At 36.9% G+C, this 11,053-nt stretch overlaps 1 protein-coding gene across 1 annotated transcript in view; it reads right to left on the reverse strand.

Moving 5' to 3' along the window:
* The window catches only part of LOC145492428 (uncharacterized), a 456,732-nt gene that overhangs the window by 376,775 nt on the left and 68,904 nt on the right, over window positions 1-11,053 (reverse strand). The gene's annotated exons all lie outside the window — the stretch shown is intronic.

Here is an 11,053-nt window from a genome sequence, read left to right on the forward strand (position 1 = left end):
GGTTAAAGAGGATGGAGGTGGCTCGACCTTTGAATCAAACCAGAATGACTGAGAATAAAAGAAAGAACGAAGGGAGGTCACTGATTATGAAAATTGACCGAGGAGGATTAGGCTAATTAATTTTCTGTGATCATATCGTGATGGTTGCCCAATATGTATACTCCATGAAGGGTGCATAAGGAAAGGTGCGTGGAGATGTTGAAGGTCTCGTAGTTAACATAGGTTTGTTGCTCAATATTTCTACAAATTTGAGCAGCCATTGCACCAAAATACCCAGACATGCGTAGGTCCGTTATGAACCGTTTTTGTCCCCCTCCCCCTTCTCCTCTCCCTCCCGTTTTGATTGGATATTCACATATTCCCTTGACGATCTAAAACACGTGTTTCGTGTAGAGTTGGTAAAGCTATTAAAGAAGTTTATTCTGACATAATAACTGGATGCAATAATTCTTACAGCTATAAAAAATGTTTTTTGACCGCAAGTTCTGATTTAAAAAATATATATCTAGATCTATGACAAAGCGATTCTCTAAAAAGATCTAATTCTTGGGAATTACAGTTTGCTCAACAGACTGAGAAACATGAAGGGCAATATCAAAAAGCCAAACAGTGGCCGGGTGGTTTAGGGCGCTAGTGTTGTAGCCCGGAGGTCCCGGGTTCAAGGCCTCCACCCCGCCAGAGAAAACGATATAAATCCGTGTAAAAACCCTTTATTCGAGACAAGCAAATGTTTTTTGTTACATTGAGAGGCTGCTTGGCAATTTGAGCATCACCTGATTTTTTTACAGAATTTTAAATTTCTTCCCTTTCGGACTACTCATGAAGCGCCATAAAAAAGGCGAAGTTTAAAGGAAAATATCGCCAAACTTACATCACTTGACATCCCAAAACTACCCTCCACTTAAAGAACAATGTCTCACCTGTAAAAACATGCAATCAAATTTTGGGGCAGTTAAAACTGTAAAATGTTAGAAGAAGAAATTTAAGCTGTGCTCTTGTCAACAAAGACCGCCGTCCTAATTAGCATAATAACGTGAAAATAACGATGCACAGAGACAATAATGATATATTCCACTTACCTCGCGACATGTCGACAACTGGATGTTCCACGATGCCTCATGTTATATTTCAAGTATGTTTCAGCCACATTTTTGGTGATTAGTGCACGAAATAACTCTCAGACATCGCCACGGTTAAGCAGATTTCAACTCTCCGAAGCCCGCTTCATAACATCTATCAATATTATTTGTCTTTCGTCTCATAAGCCGCCGTTTACAAGAAGTTTAAAAATTTGCTGAGATCCTAGCTGACCCAGAAGTCTGTTAGCAGCCTTTAAAATCCTCCTCTTAATCGAGGATTCTCATCAAGAACTCGTTTAAGCTCAGTTCTGTTTTGATCTGTTGTGCACCCGCCATTATTACACAGATTGCGTTACATTTGACAAATGCACATTCCAACGGGTAGGGGTAGGGTGGGTAGGAAGTGACAATGTAACCGACATTAAACCCTTTTTACGCATTTCTGTGACGTAACTAGTAACTGGCTTTCCCAGAATGATTTGAACATGAGCTTCTACTTGCGGGCATTTTGTAGGTTATTTTTGCGGGGTAGGTTGGGGGGGGGGGGGGAGAGGTCGTGTATTAAAAAAAAAAGAAGGAAAGAAAACGATAGACAGTATCAGGTCAAAAGATTATGATTTGTGTATCTTGATCGGCCGTCGATAAGACCAGGAACATGGAACATTCCGGAACATCCCGGAACATCGAATAATTATCATAAATACGCGAAAAATACGTAAAATTAATTTTAAAAAATCAAATCAAACAAAAATAAACTGGTATCAGCTCGGAAAATAAAAACAAAACAAAAACATAAAAAAAGAAAGAAAGAAAGAAAAATGAAAGTGACTGCAATGAGTGAAGGTCAGCAACTAAGAAGAGTAATCAATTCCTTCCAGTCGTTCACCGTTACTTTAATTAAGTGACTGTCCTTTATTCCCAGATTTTGTTCTTCACGAAAGGTGGTGGCGTTCGAACTCCTTAATCAGACCTAAAAGTATGGGTACACGAGTGTGATTTCTTTATTCAATTCATTACGTCAATACAAAGATATGCGTATACACGATTTCTCATGAAAAAATAGTTTCTCCATGAGATAGAAATAGAAACTCTTCGGCATCGAGTTTCTTGTCTAAACTAGTTCGGACAGCTCGACCTCTGATGAAAGTGTAAACAAATACAAACACAGAATTTAAAAACATTTGGCGGCGCGCGCGCTGTCTTACGGGCTCGCTGGTCAAAACTTTATTGTCTCTAGAAATATTTGTTACAAGTGTTGGCGATCTGAAATTGAATTCAAAGTGTCGCCAACAGTTCAAATCCATCTCCTGGAAAATGTTTGTCCAGTACAAGTTAATACTTAATTAATCAAAAATACTTTTACCGCAGGCTATAATCTATTCATCGCTTGTTCAACTTCACGTGCAGATCGTTATCTGACCTTCTATCGAGCCATTCGAACACCACCAAAGTAAACCAGACATGCGAAAACCGCGCGTGAACGCGCTGCTCTATAAATCTTTGATTACCTCTAATTTATTAATGATAACTTGCTTGCTACTTGTGCTTCCTGAAAGGCCGAGTCTGCACTTAGTGGGTCATAGTGCCAGGCGTTCCTAGCGGAGCGGCGCAAAAACTGGGGATGATAAGTAGCAACATGATGATGGAATAGGGACAACACTATGAATACTGACTTAACAAGCAACTGTATGATGCACAGACAAACACCTCAGATGTTGAAGAAATCAGGGGTCAAAAAAGGAGACGCAATGAATTACCTGGCATTCATCGTCAGAATCCTCCATGTTTGTGTTGAAAAACAGAGTGCTGAAAAGCGACGTGACGCAATTGGCGGGAAAGAAGAGGAGCCTGCACTCACTGTGGTCAGTTGAATGAATACCCAACGCTCCCTACCCCTCTGCTACCGACTCCCCTATCCCTAATAATATCTTCTCATATTTCAAGCTGATACCAGTTTATTTTTGTTTATTTTAGTTTTAAAAATTTAATTTTATATATTTTTCGCATAATTATGATAATTATTCGATGTTCCGGGATGTTCAGGAATGTTCCATGTTCCTGGTTTTATCGACGGCCATCTTGATCAGCTTTATCAGTTCATCAGTGAGGCCCTATTAGGGGTTTTCAGGATACTGGATATTTGGGTAAAAAGTTAATAGGATGCAAGAAATTTAGGGGAAATAATATATAGATTTAGCCAAGCCTAAAAGCGGAGCTCCCGGGTATTTATTCTTACTGTTTATGAGATAAAGCAATTTGGTTTTTTCTTTTGTTTAACCTTGCCAAAAGTAATCAAATATAAAGAAGACCAAAACAAAACAAATAATCAATTAAAGTGAAACAACAGCATTATCAGTCTCTACTTAGTTTGACAAGCGTTAATGAAAACAACATTTAAGGTTGAATTATGCTGCAAAAAGGAGAATGCTATGTAGCTCTTGTTGTCTTGGCTGCTTGCTGAAAGGTTAATGCCAAGGGAAAAATTTGGCAGGTCTTCTCTAGTTTCTTCCATTTACTGAATTAACTGTGTGAAATTTTAAGTAAAGGAACTCACAGCTTAACTTGACGGAAATTTTTGCAGCTGAAATTAAACTGCACATTTCACGTTGTTTAAGTACATTGTACAGCATGTACCTAAATAACTTGACATGGGACCAGCAACAGGACCATCATGTGTGCTATGTTATGATATTATTTTCTAGGACATAATGTCTGAGAAAACAACCGTTATTGATCATCAACACAAAGACATGTAGTCGCTATATGGAAACCAAACCAGACTTTTTGGTTGCCATGAAATGTTAGATGTAGTCGGATTGGAGACTGTATTGGCCTCCATTTTGAGATCTATGAAAGTAATGTATTTGACAGTACATGAACGATGCCATGAAGTATTCTTAAAGTAAAGTACAAGAGCAAATAAACTTGTTGTTGTTATGTTCCAATGAATTATCCATGAATCGAGAGTCATGAAAATTAAGGTAATGTTATGTAGCCTAAATGAATGTTTAAAAAACAAGTTAAAACAAGAGGTGGAAAAATCATAAATATCCACTAACATAAGACATTTACAAGAAGAATGCCACGCCATAGCAGGTTACCAAATACCACCACAATCCTGCATTTTCCTAAAAAAAAAATGATAGTGCCAAATAAAATTGCGACCGGAAATTGAATATTCGGAATCACCTTTTGACTGAGGTGATCTACTTATCTGGGTCGGACTTGTCCGCTCGAAATTTATCATTGTTACCGACATATTTTATTCCTTAAGTACCGCGCTTTCAAATGGAAAGGACCGTTCAATTCGGTTGACCCATTCTGATCGGAATAACCGGTGATAAAATGGTGTGGCCGGTCAGAAATGGAATTAAGGCCAGAATTGTGAGGATCAAACCGGATAACAGTGTTATAGTATCAAGGGGACCGTTTCTTTTTATTCCCGGAAACTTTCCAGGAACGCAAAGCCTTTTCTTTGTTTTCTAAAAACAGAGAGGTGCATACGCCTGAAAATTCATGCGTGAAGGGAACATCGGATTATATTAAGAATATGTGAATAAAACAGCCGCTGTAATCAGAAGGTTTGAGATTTTGCTATGGCTTTCTGGGTGCGAATATACATGTAGTACGAGGAATTATTTTTTCGCTTTAATTCGTCGAGTAATTCAGTAAATAAACCGCGAGGAAAAAAGATATGACCCCTTCCTGAACCGTGCCCCAGACTCCCTTAACGCGCCGTTCACCGTAACTTTGAAAGAACATAGAAAATCGAGGATTCAACCAAATTTAAAAACTGTTTCTCCCAAATGCTTCGTTTTAAAACAGTTTTTGCGGCTAGGTGTACTTTTAGCGAAAGAGGGACTTCCCCCCGGCTACTTCTAGTCTAGGGTGTGTAAAAGAGTTTCGGGCCCCCCGGCGTCGACAAACGAGAAACCGGCCCCTGATATATTGTTACTTACTAGTCCGGCCCTTCGAAAAAATAAAGCATACAAGTAATATCGTTCCACATGTAGAAGAAGGTGAAATAAGCTTTTTGAAACCGTCGGAAATGTCTCCTTCCACCCCCACCTAGGGCTTGCCACAAGTTGCTCGAGATTTCCCAAAAAGTTGCTCAAAGGTTGCTCCAAAAAAAGCCAAAAAGTTACTTTTTATAACGAGTTGCTCAAAAGTTGCTAAAAAAAAAGCAAAAACTTTTTTGTTTCCTTCTTCTTTTATTTGGTCTGATGCAAAAATATGCAATCTGTACAACAAAAGTAACATTTCTAAGCAATTTTGGGCAATTTTGCGTTGTAACCAGCGTCGCTAAATAAATTTGTTTACAATACGTATGAGTAAATACTACGCGTCAATATCAATATCTCTTGAAATCGCAGCTTTCGCTGGAGTACTCCGTCTTGCCCCTTCTTCTGCGGCTACCCTCAAAGGCTCTGAATGACCTGCGTCACCTGAAACACTCGAGTGTGACTCTTCGTCCGCCATTTTGTATTTTCTTAAAAAAAACCGCTGACCTAGCAGCCCTGCTGCATGCATCTTTCGCCCATGGTCTGCCCAATATTAGTGAGGAGGAACTGGTCCTTTTTCACAGGGAATTCACAAATTGTCTACTGAAACAATGTAAAATATGGAAGCATGGCCAATTAAAGCACTAAAAGCTGCTCCGATATCTCGAAAAACAAGCAACTTGTGGCAAGCCCTACCCCCACCCGTTGCAGAAATTTTGCGCGGGAAAATCCCCCGGAAATTGTGGCAGACGGCGAGAATTTCCCGCGCTTGAGATACAGCTTGCATTGTAAAATTTTCAGTGGGATTAATGACGAGCCAATTGTGAGGTGCGTACAATTGCTTTTTCTCTCTCTATCTGTCTCTCTCTCTCTCTCTGTTTTTTTTTTTTTTCTGTTCTCTTCAATTAAGAATTCTGTAAAATAAGTTACGGCAGGATATACTCCTGGGTACGGACAAAATGAGTGTACCTGTCCGGATCTCATCCAACGCGAACCGACTCCTTTTGGTCGTCTTGGACTTCGTGTTGAATTCGCGTCGACTTCGTGTCGCCAGGGAGACGCCAGAGTGAAATTTTTCCTTTGTAACGACTCCAGCTGTGTGATAGTACTTTCAGAAGCACACTTTCGGCAAATGTTTGGAGTTATTTTCTCGGTTATTTGTAAACATAAGCTCCATGCGCATAAGCGAAGTCATAAAAACTTTAACACCAGTTTTATAAGTTTTGTGTGTTAAACTGCCAAATTTTATTTCACTTTTTTGCATAACATTAGGCTTAGGCGTATAATCATTTAAACTGATGTTATATTTCATTTGGGTTGAAGAATGCCATCTTTCAACAATTTTCTCGGTAGGAGAGGTACGTTTAATAAGCTTCAAATTGAGTCCCTAAAAACAAAAAAGACACATCGTAAGGATATGATTACATAAGCTTAAAGGGTTTAACCATAAAATACTTACCTATTTCGAGCATTTGTTAGATAACTTCTGTGAAAGTCTCAGACTAAGCTTTGTTTTTTCCTTTCATTTTACTTGAATTGTTCCTGTCTCCTTTAGGAAATGCAACGTCTACATCTGGGGTCGGGGGACGGCTAGTGGGCTGTAAGTTACCTCTTAACTAATGGTTTTCTCAAATTTTAAAATGCACTATTTGTACGTACATTATGATTTGCAAAGCGCATCGTACAACAATGGTGCGAACTGTTATTATCAAGTACTGACTCGTTCCAGAACTAATCGTGACGGGGGCAAGAGTTAAAATTATGAAGGAAAGAATGTACAAAAGTAATGGATATAAGTAATTTGCAGCAAAATTCCAAAAGGTACAAGGGTACAACTAAAACTGACATAGTCATCTTCACATTGTAAAACATCAAGGAGTAGAAGAATTTAGATTTGCTTTAGTAATTCCACTGAATATGGGATGAAATTCCAGACTGAGACACCAATTCTTGAGAAGAATTTTCTCAGCTTCTCTGTTCATTAAAATTCTTCACAGAAGCACTCATTCGTAGATGATCTGGTATTATGGTTATGTATTGCACTGGTTTTAAGAAACATTGATTCATGAGGTATGAATAAAATACATCGAAAAGCACAAATGTTAGAAAAATAAGAAAGCCATTGGAAGGCAAATGGATTTTAATAAATAGTGGAAGTGAATGTTTTCTTTTTTTGAGAGAGAATTGAGCCCAATTACACATTTTTGGAAGACTGCCAATGGCAGTAACCCCATGTACATAATACCATAGTTTAAATAGAGAGTTAAAGTTAACATAAGACGACACGGGATATACAAATGCCTTAGTTTAGCAATTATAATTTCAATTGATTTACTAATCCAAGGACAAATTAAGTCGATGTGATTCTTTAATGAGAGATTTGAGTCAATCATTTCCCTGAGATATGTTTTGACAAATTCTTTCATTTTTAGTTTTGTTTGGGCACTCGTCATGGGGTCAGAGAATTCAATTTGATGAACCAAAGGCATAGTCTTAACGAGGAAAAAAGATAATTTTATTTAATGTCAGTTTACAGACTTCAAGTAAATTAAGCTTATATAAACTAGCTAATTAAAGGAATAAGCGTGGCTTATGAGTTACTTTCATGCATTAATTTTTCCACACTTATAATATTCTGTTCTACATTCTAAAGATGAGCAGTTGCTATGTGTACCTTCCACTGCTTGAAAGGATTTAATTAATCTACTAAAGGAAAAAATGAAAGTAATAGAAAAGCAATAAACTGTAACATTACTTTTCGTTCCATTGTGGAGTTATCTTGGAAATCTTTATTGAAATTCAGCCATTCTTCTTCTTTTTTTCCACAGATCAAGAAACTGGAAGAGGGGGAGCTGGTGAGTTGCTAACAAAATGGTCAATGTAAATTTGTCTTTCCAGTGTAGTTATTTTTTGTTCTTGATTCACATCATACAGTAACTTCTTACTAATCTGAGTTTTCATTATTTCTCACCTTTTCAGCAGTCAGTGGTGAAATATTAGATGGTGAGTAACATACATTTTAGGCTATCATAGAAGGAAATTGGTTGTTGGTGGTGAAAATATTATAAATTTAATCTAAACTTTGTTAAGCAAAACTTGATCATACAGTTAACAATCAAGTTTACTGTCTCATGTGTTCAATCACAGAGATGGGAGCGGTATAGCTTGCAATGCTTGCCCTCCAGATCTCTATCTTTCAAGGACAAGCTAAGGAAGGCATTTTGTGATACATTTACTTACCATATTGCCTGCATATTATGAGAAGGTCATACAGTTGGTCTCAGAGAGACACGGTTCAAAAACAGAAAAAATAGAGAATCATGGATATTCAAATTTCATTCATAGAATCACAAAAATTAGCAAGTAAGGTACAGTTCTCTTCTTAATTAACTGCACAATTGCGTAAAGGATTGCTTTACGACATTTATGAATGTTAACCCTTACCAAACCTAACACTATTTTAAATGTATTTAAATACCATTTGTAAAAACTGTTTTAAACCTATTTTATGAAATAGATTAAAAACGGGGCGAAAAGTGTATTTTTAACGTAGTTTTCGACTGCTTTTAATGGTGTTTAAACCTGTTTAAAACACTATTGAAACAAAGTTTGAAATGTATTTTGAAAAGCTTTTAAAAATATAGTTAAAATTCCAAAACTTGAAATCCTTTGCTAAGTTTAAAAATATAATTAAAATAGTCTGTAACTACTTTAAAAATCTCTCGAGGAACACAGCAATCGGAATAAAAACAGGGCACAAATCGTTTTAAAAACAGCTTTTAATCTGCCAGACTATTTTTAAACTAGTTTAAATGACAATTTTAAAAGTATTTTGTACAAAATAGGTTTAAAATAGGTGCAAAATTATATTTTTAACATATTTTTCGACTGATTTTAAAGGTGTTAAAACCTGTTTAAAACACTATTGAAATCCACTGTCTCAAAACATATTTCAATAGTACTTTAAACAGTTTAAAAATTAAAGTGGATCATTTATGAAAAAAAATATGTCAAATACAATATAAATATATGAAAATAGCTTTAAAATAGTCTAGAAATGGCATACAGTAATAGAGTATAAAACAGCATAAAAATAGCACAAAATAGTATAAAAACAGTATGAAAATACTGTAAAAATAGTATAAAAATAGTATAAAAATAGTATTAAAATAGTTCAAAAATAGTGTCAAAACAGCATAACAATAGTGCCAAAAAAATCTTAAACTTACATGTAACTTTGCTGTAGCTGTGAACAACACATGACATGCTAGAAGTAAGTGTAGGGCAAACTCAAGCTTGATGGGGGTTCTTGGCTCTACTTCTTTCTTTACTTGTATAATCAATGTATGTAGCTCTACACTTACTGACACGTATCTGTATATGAAAAGCTGTAATAACAGTTGAGCCTGCGGTAATATTTTTTTTGTCTACTATACATGACTTGTATAAAAGGCTAAAAGTTACTACAGTTTTAAAAACCAAAACATTTTTGAGTGTACGGCCATCATCAGTGGTACATATTTTCTTTGTTAAGAAGAATTGCAAACAATGTAAAGGAGTCAAAGGAACATGCATGTATCAATACCAATTGAGAACTTGAGGCTAAGGGTCCATTACTTGGTATAAAACATCTTCTATATCACTCATTTTAAGACTAAATACAGGTTATTTACTTGTACTGGTATGTTATGTCTGCAGGGCTGTCATTAAGGGTTGTAAGCCGTAACACCTGTTATGGCTGAGTATGCTTGATTTTCCCTTGATGCTACAGGTGAAATTCCCTGTTGTTTAGAGAAATCACCCACAAAGTAACAAATTTGCTATGGGTGTGGAGAATAAGGCTACAGGTGACTAAAAAATTAATGACAACCCTGGTCTGTACATGGGAACTATATACATTGTAAACGTACATGCAGTACATGCATCAATCACTTCTAATCAAGGGAACCCTTAGGCCAATTTAGAGGGTACAACTCATTATGTGTGACTTTTGTAAATTTAGTAGGTGATGATCATGTTGTGCAAAGGTTTTGTTCATCTTTCATCACTGAGCAATGTCTGAGGCTGCAACTAAATCCTGCATCATTTATGTGGTCCATGTTACAGTTGCAAGCAAGTTGTGGGTTTGATTTTGAGTCATGGACTTGTTTTATGTACATGTACAAGTGCATGTAGCAATTAAAGCTGTACCATCTTATTAGGCCTACAGATATTCAGACTATGAGTAGTCCCAGCCTCTTTCACTTAGTCTATTGTGTGTGATGCAAATGAAAACAGCGAGAAAAATATGTTGATTTTCTTTTGTGTCACGCATGATACATAGACTAAGGGCCTCTTCGTATGAGCGAGGTAACTACCCAAGTGCTGTGTTGCAAAAGCGAAGCTATTTTGCCTAAAAAGTTTTGTCCTGGTTACCTGGGCTGGAGTGTTCATATGGGAAAATTTTCATCCTGGTCACTGAGATCTTGGACGCAAAAACTGAGATCTCAGTAACTGGGCCAGCCTGGCTTCTCATACATATATGAACACATCAAAATTTTTACAAAGGAAAGAGTGGCCAGGTGAGATCTCAGAAAATGAGCCAGGCTGGTTGACCGGGCTCATATGAAGAGGCCCTAAGCCAAAGAGGGAATACTCGTAGTCTTAGCAAGCAGGGCAGGGAAAAACCCACATCCCATTGCCTGGGGCAAGTAAATTTTGCTCTTGGGCAAGTGAAAATGGAAGTTTGGAGGTCTGGTCAGGTGGGCAAGTAAAATTAGCCTCAGTACATATAATCTTGTGAATGATAATTTCCAATCAAAGCCTATTTCAAAACTTAAGACTGCAAGATGAGCAAAACAGTGAGTTGAAAGCATGGATTAATTTAAAATCCAAGCATACTTTGTATCTGACACAACAATATTGTCACTGTTGGTAGTTTCTTTCACCTAGTTTCATAGTGCCAGTAAACTCATTTTGTTATAGTCTATCACT

This window comes from Orbicella franksi, chromosome 7 (assembly GCF_964199315.1).
Source record: "Orbicella franksi chromosome 7, jaOrbFran1.1, whole genome shotgun sequence".
NCBI classification, from domain to species: domain Eukaryota; kingdom Metazoa; phylum Cnidaria; class Anthozoa; order Scleractinia; family Merulinidae; genus Orbicella; species Orbicella franksi.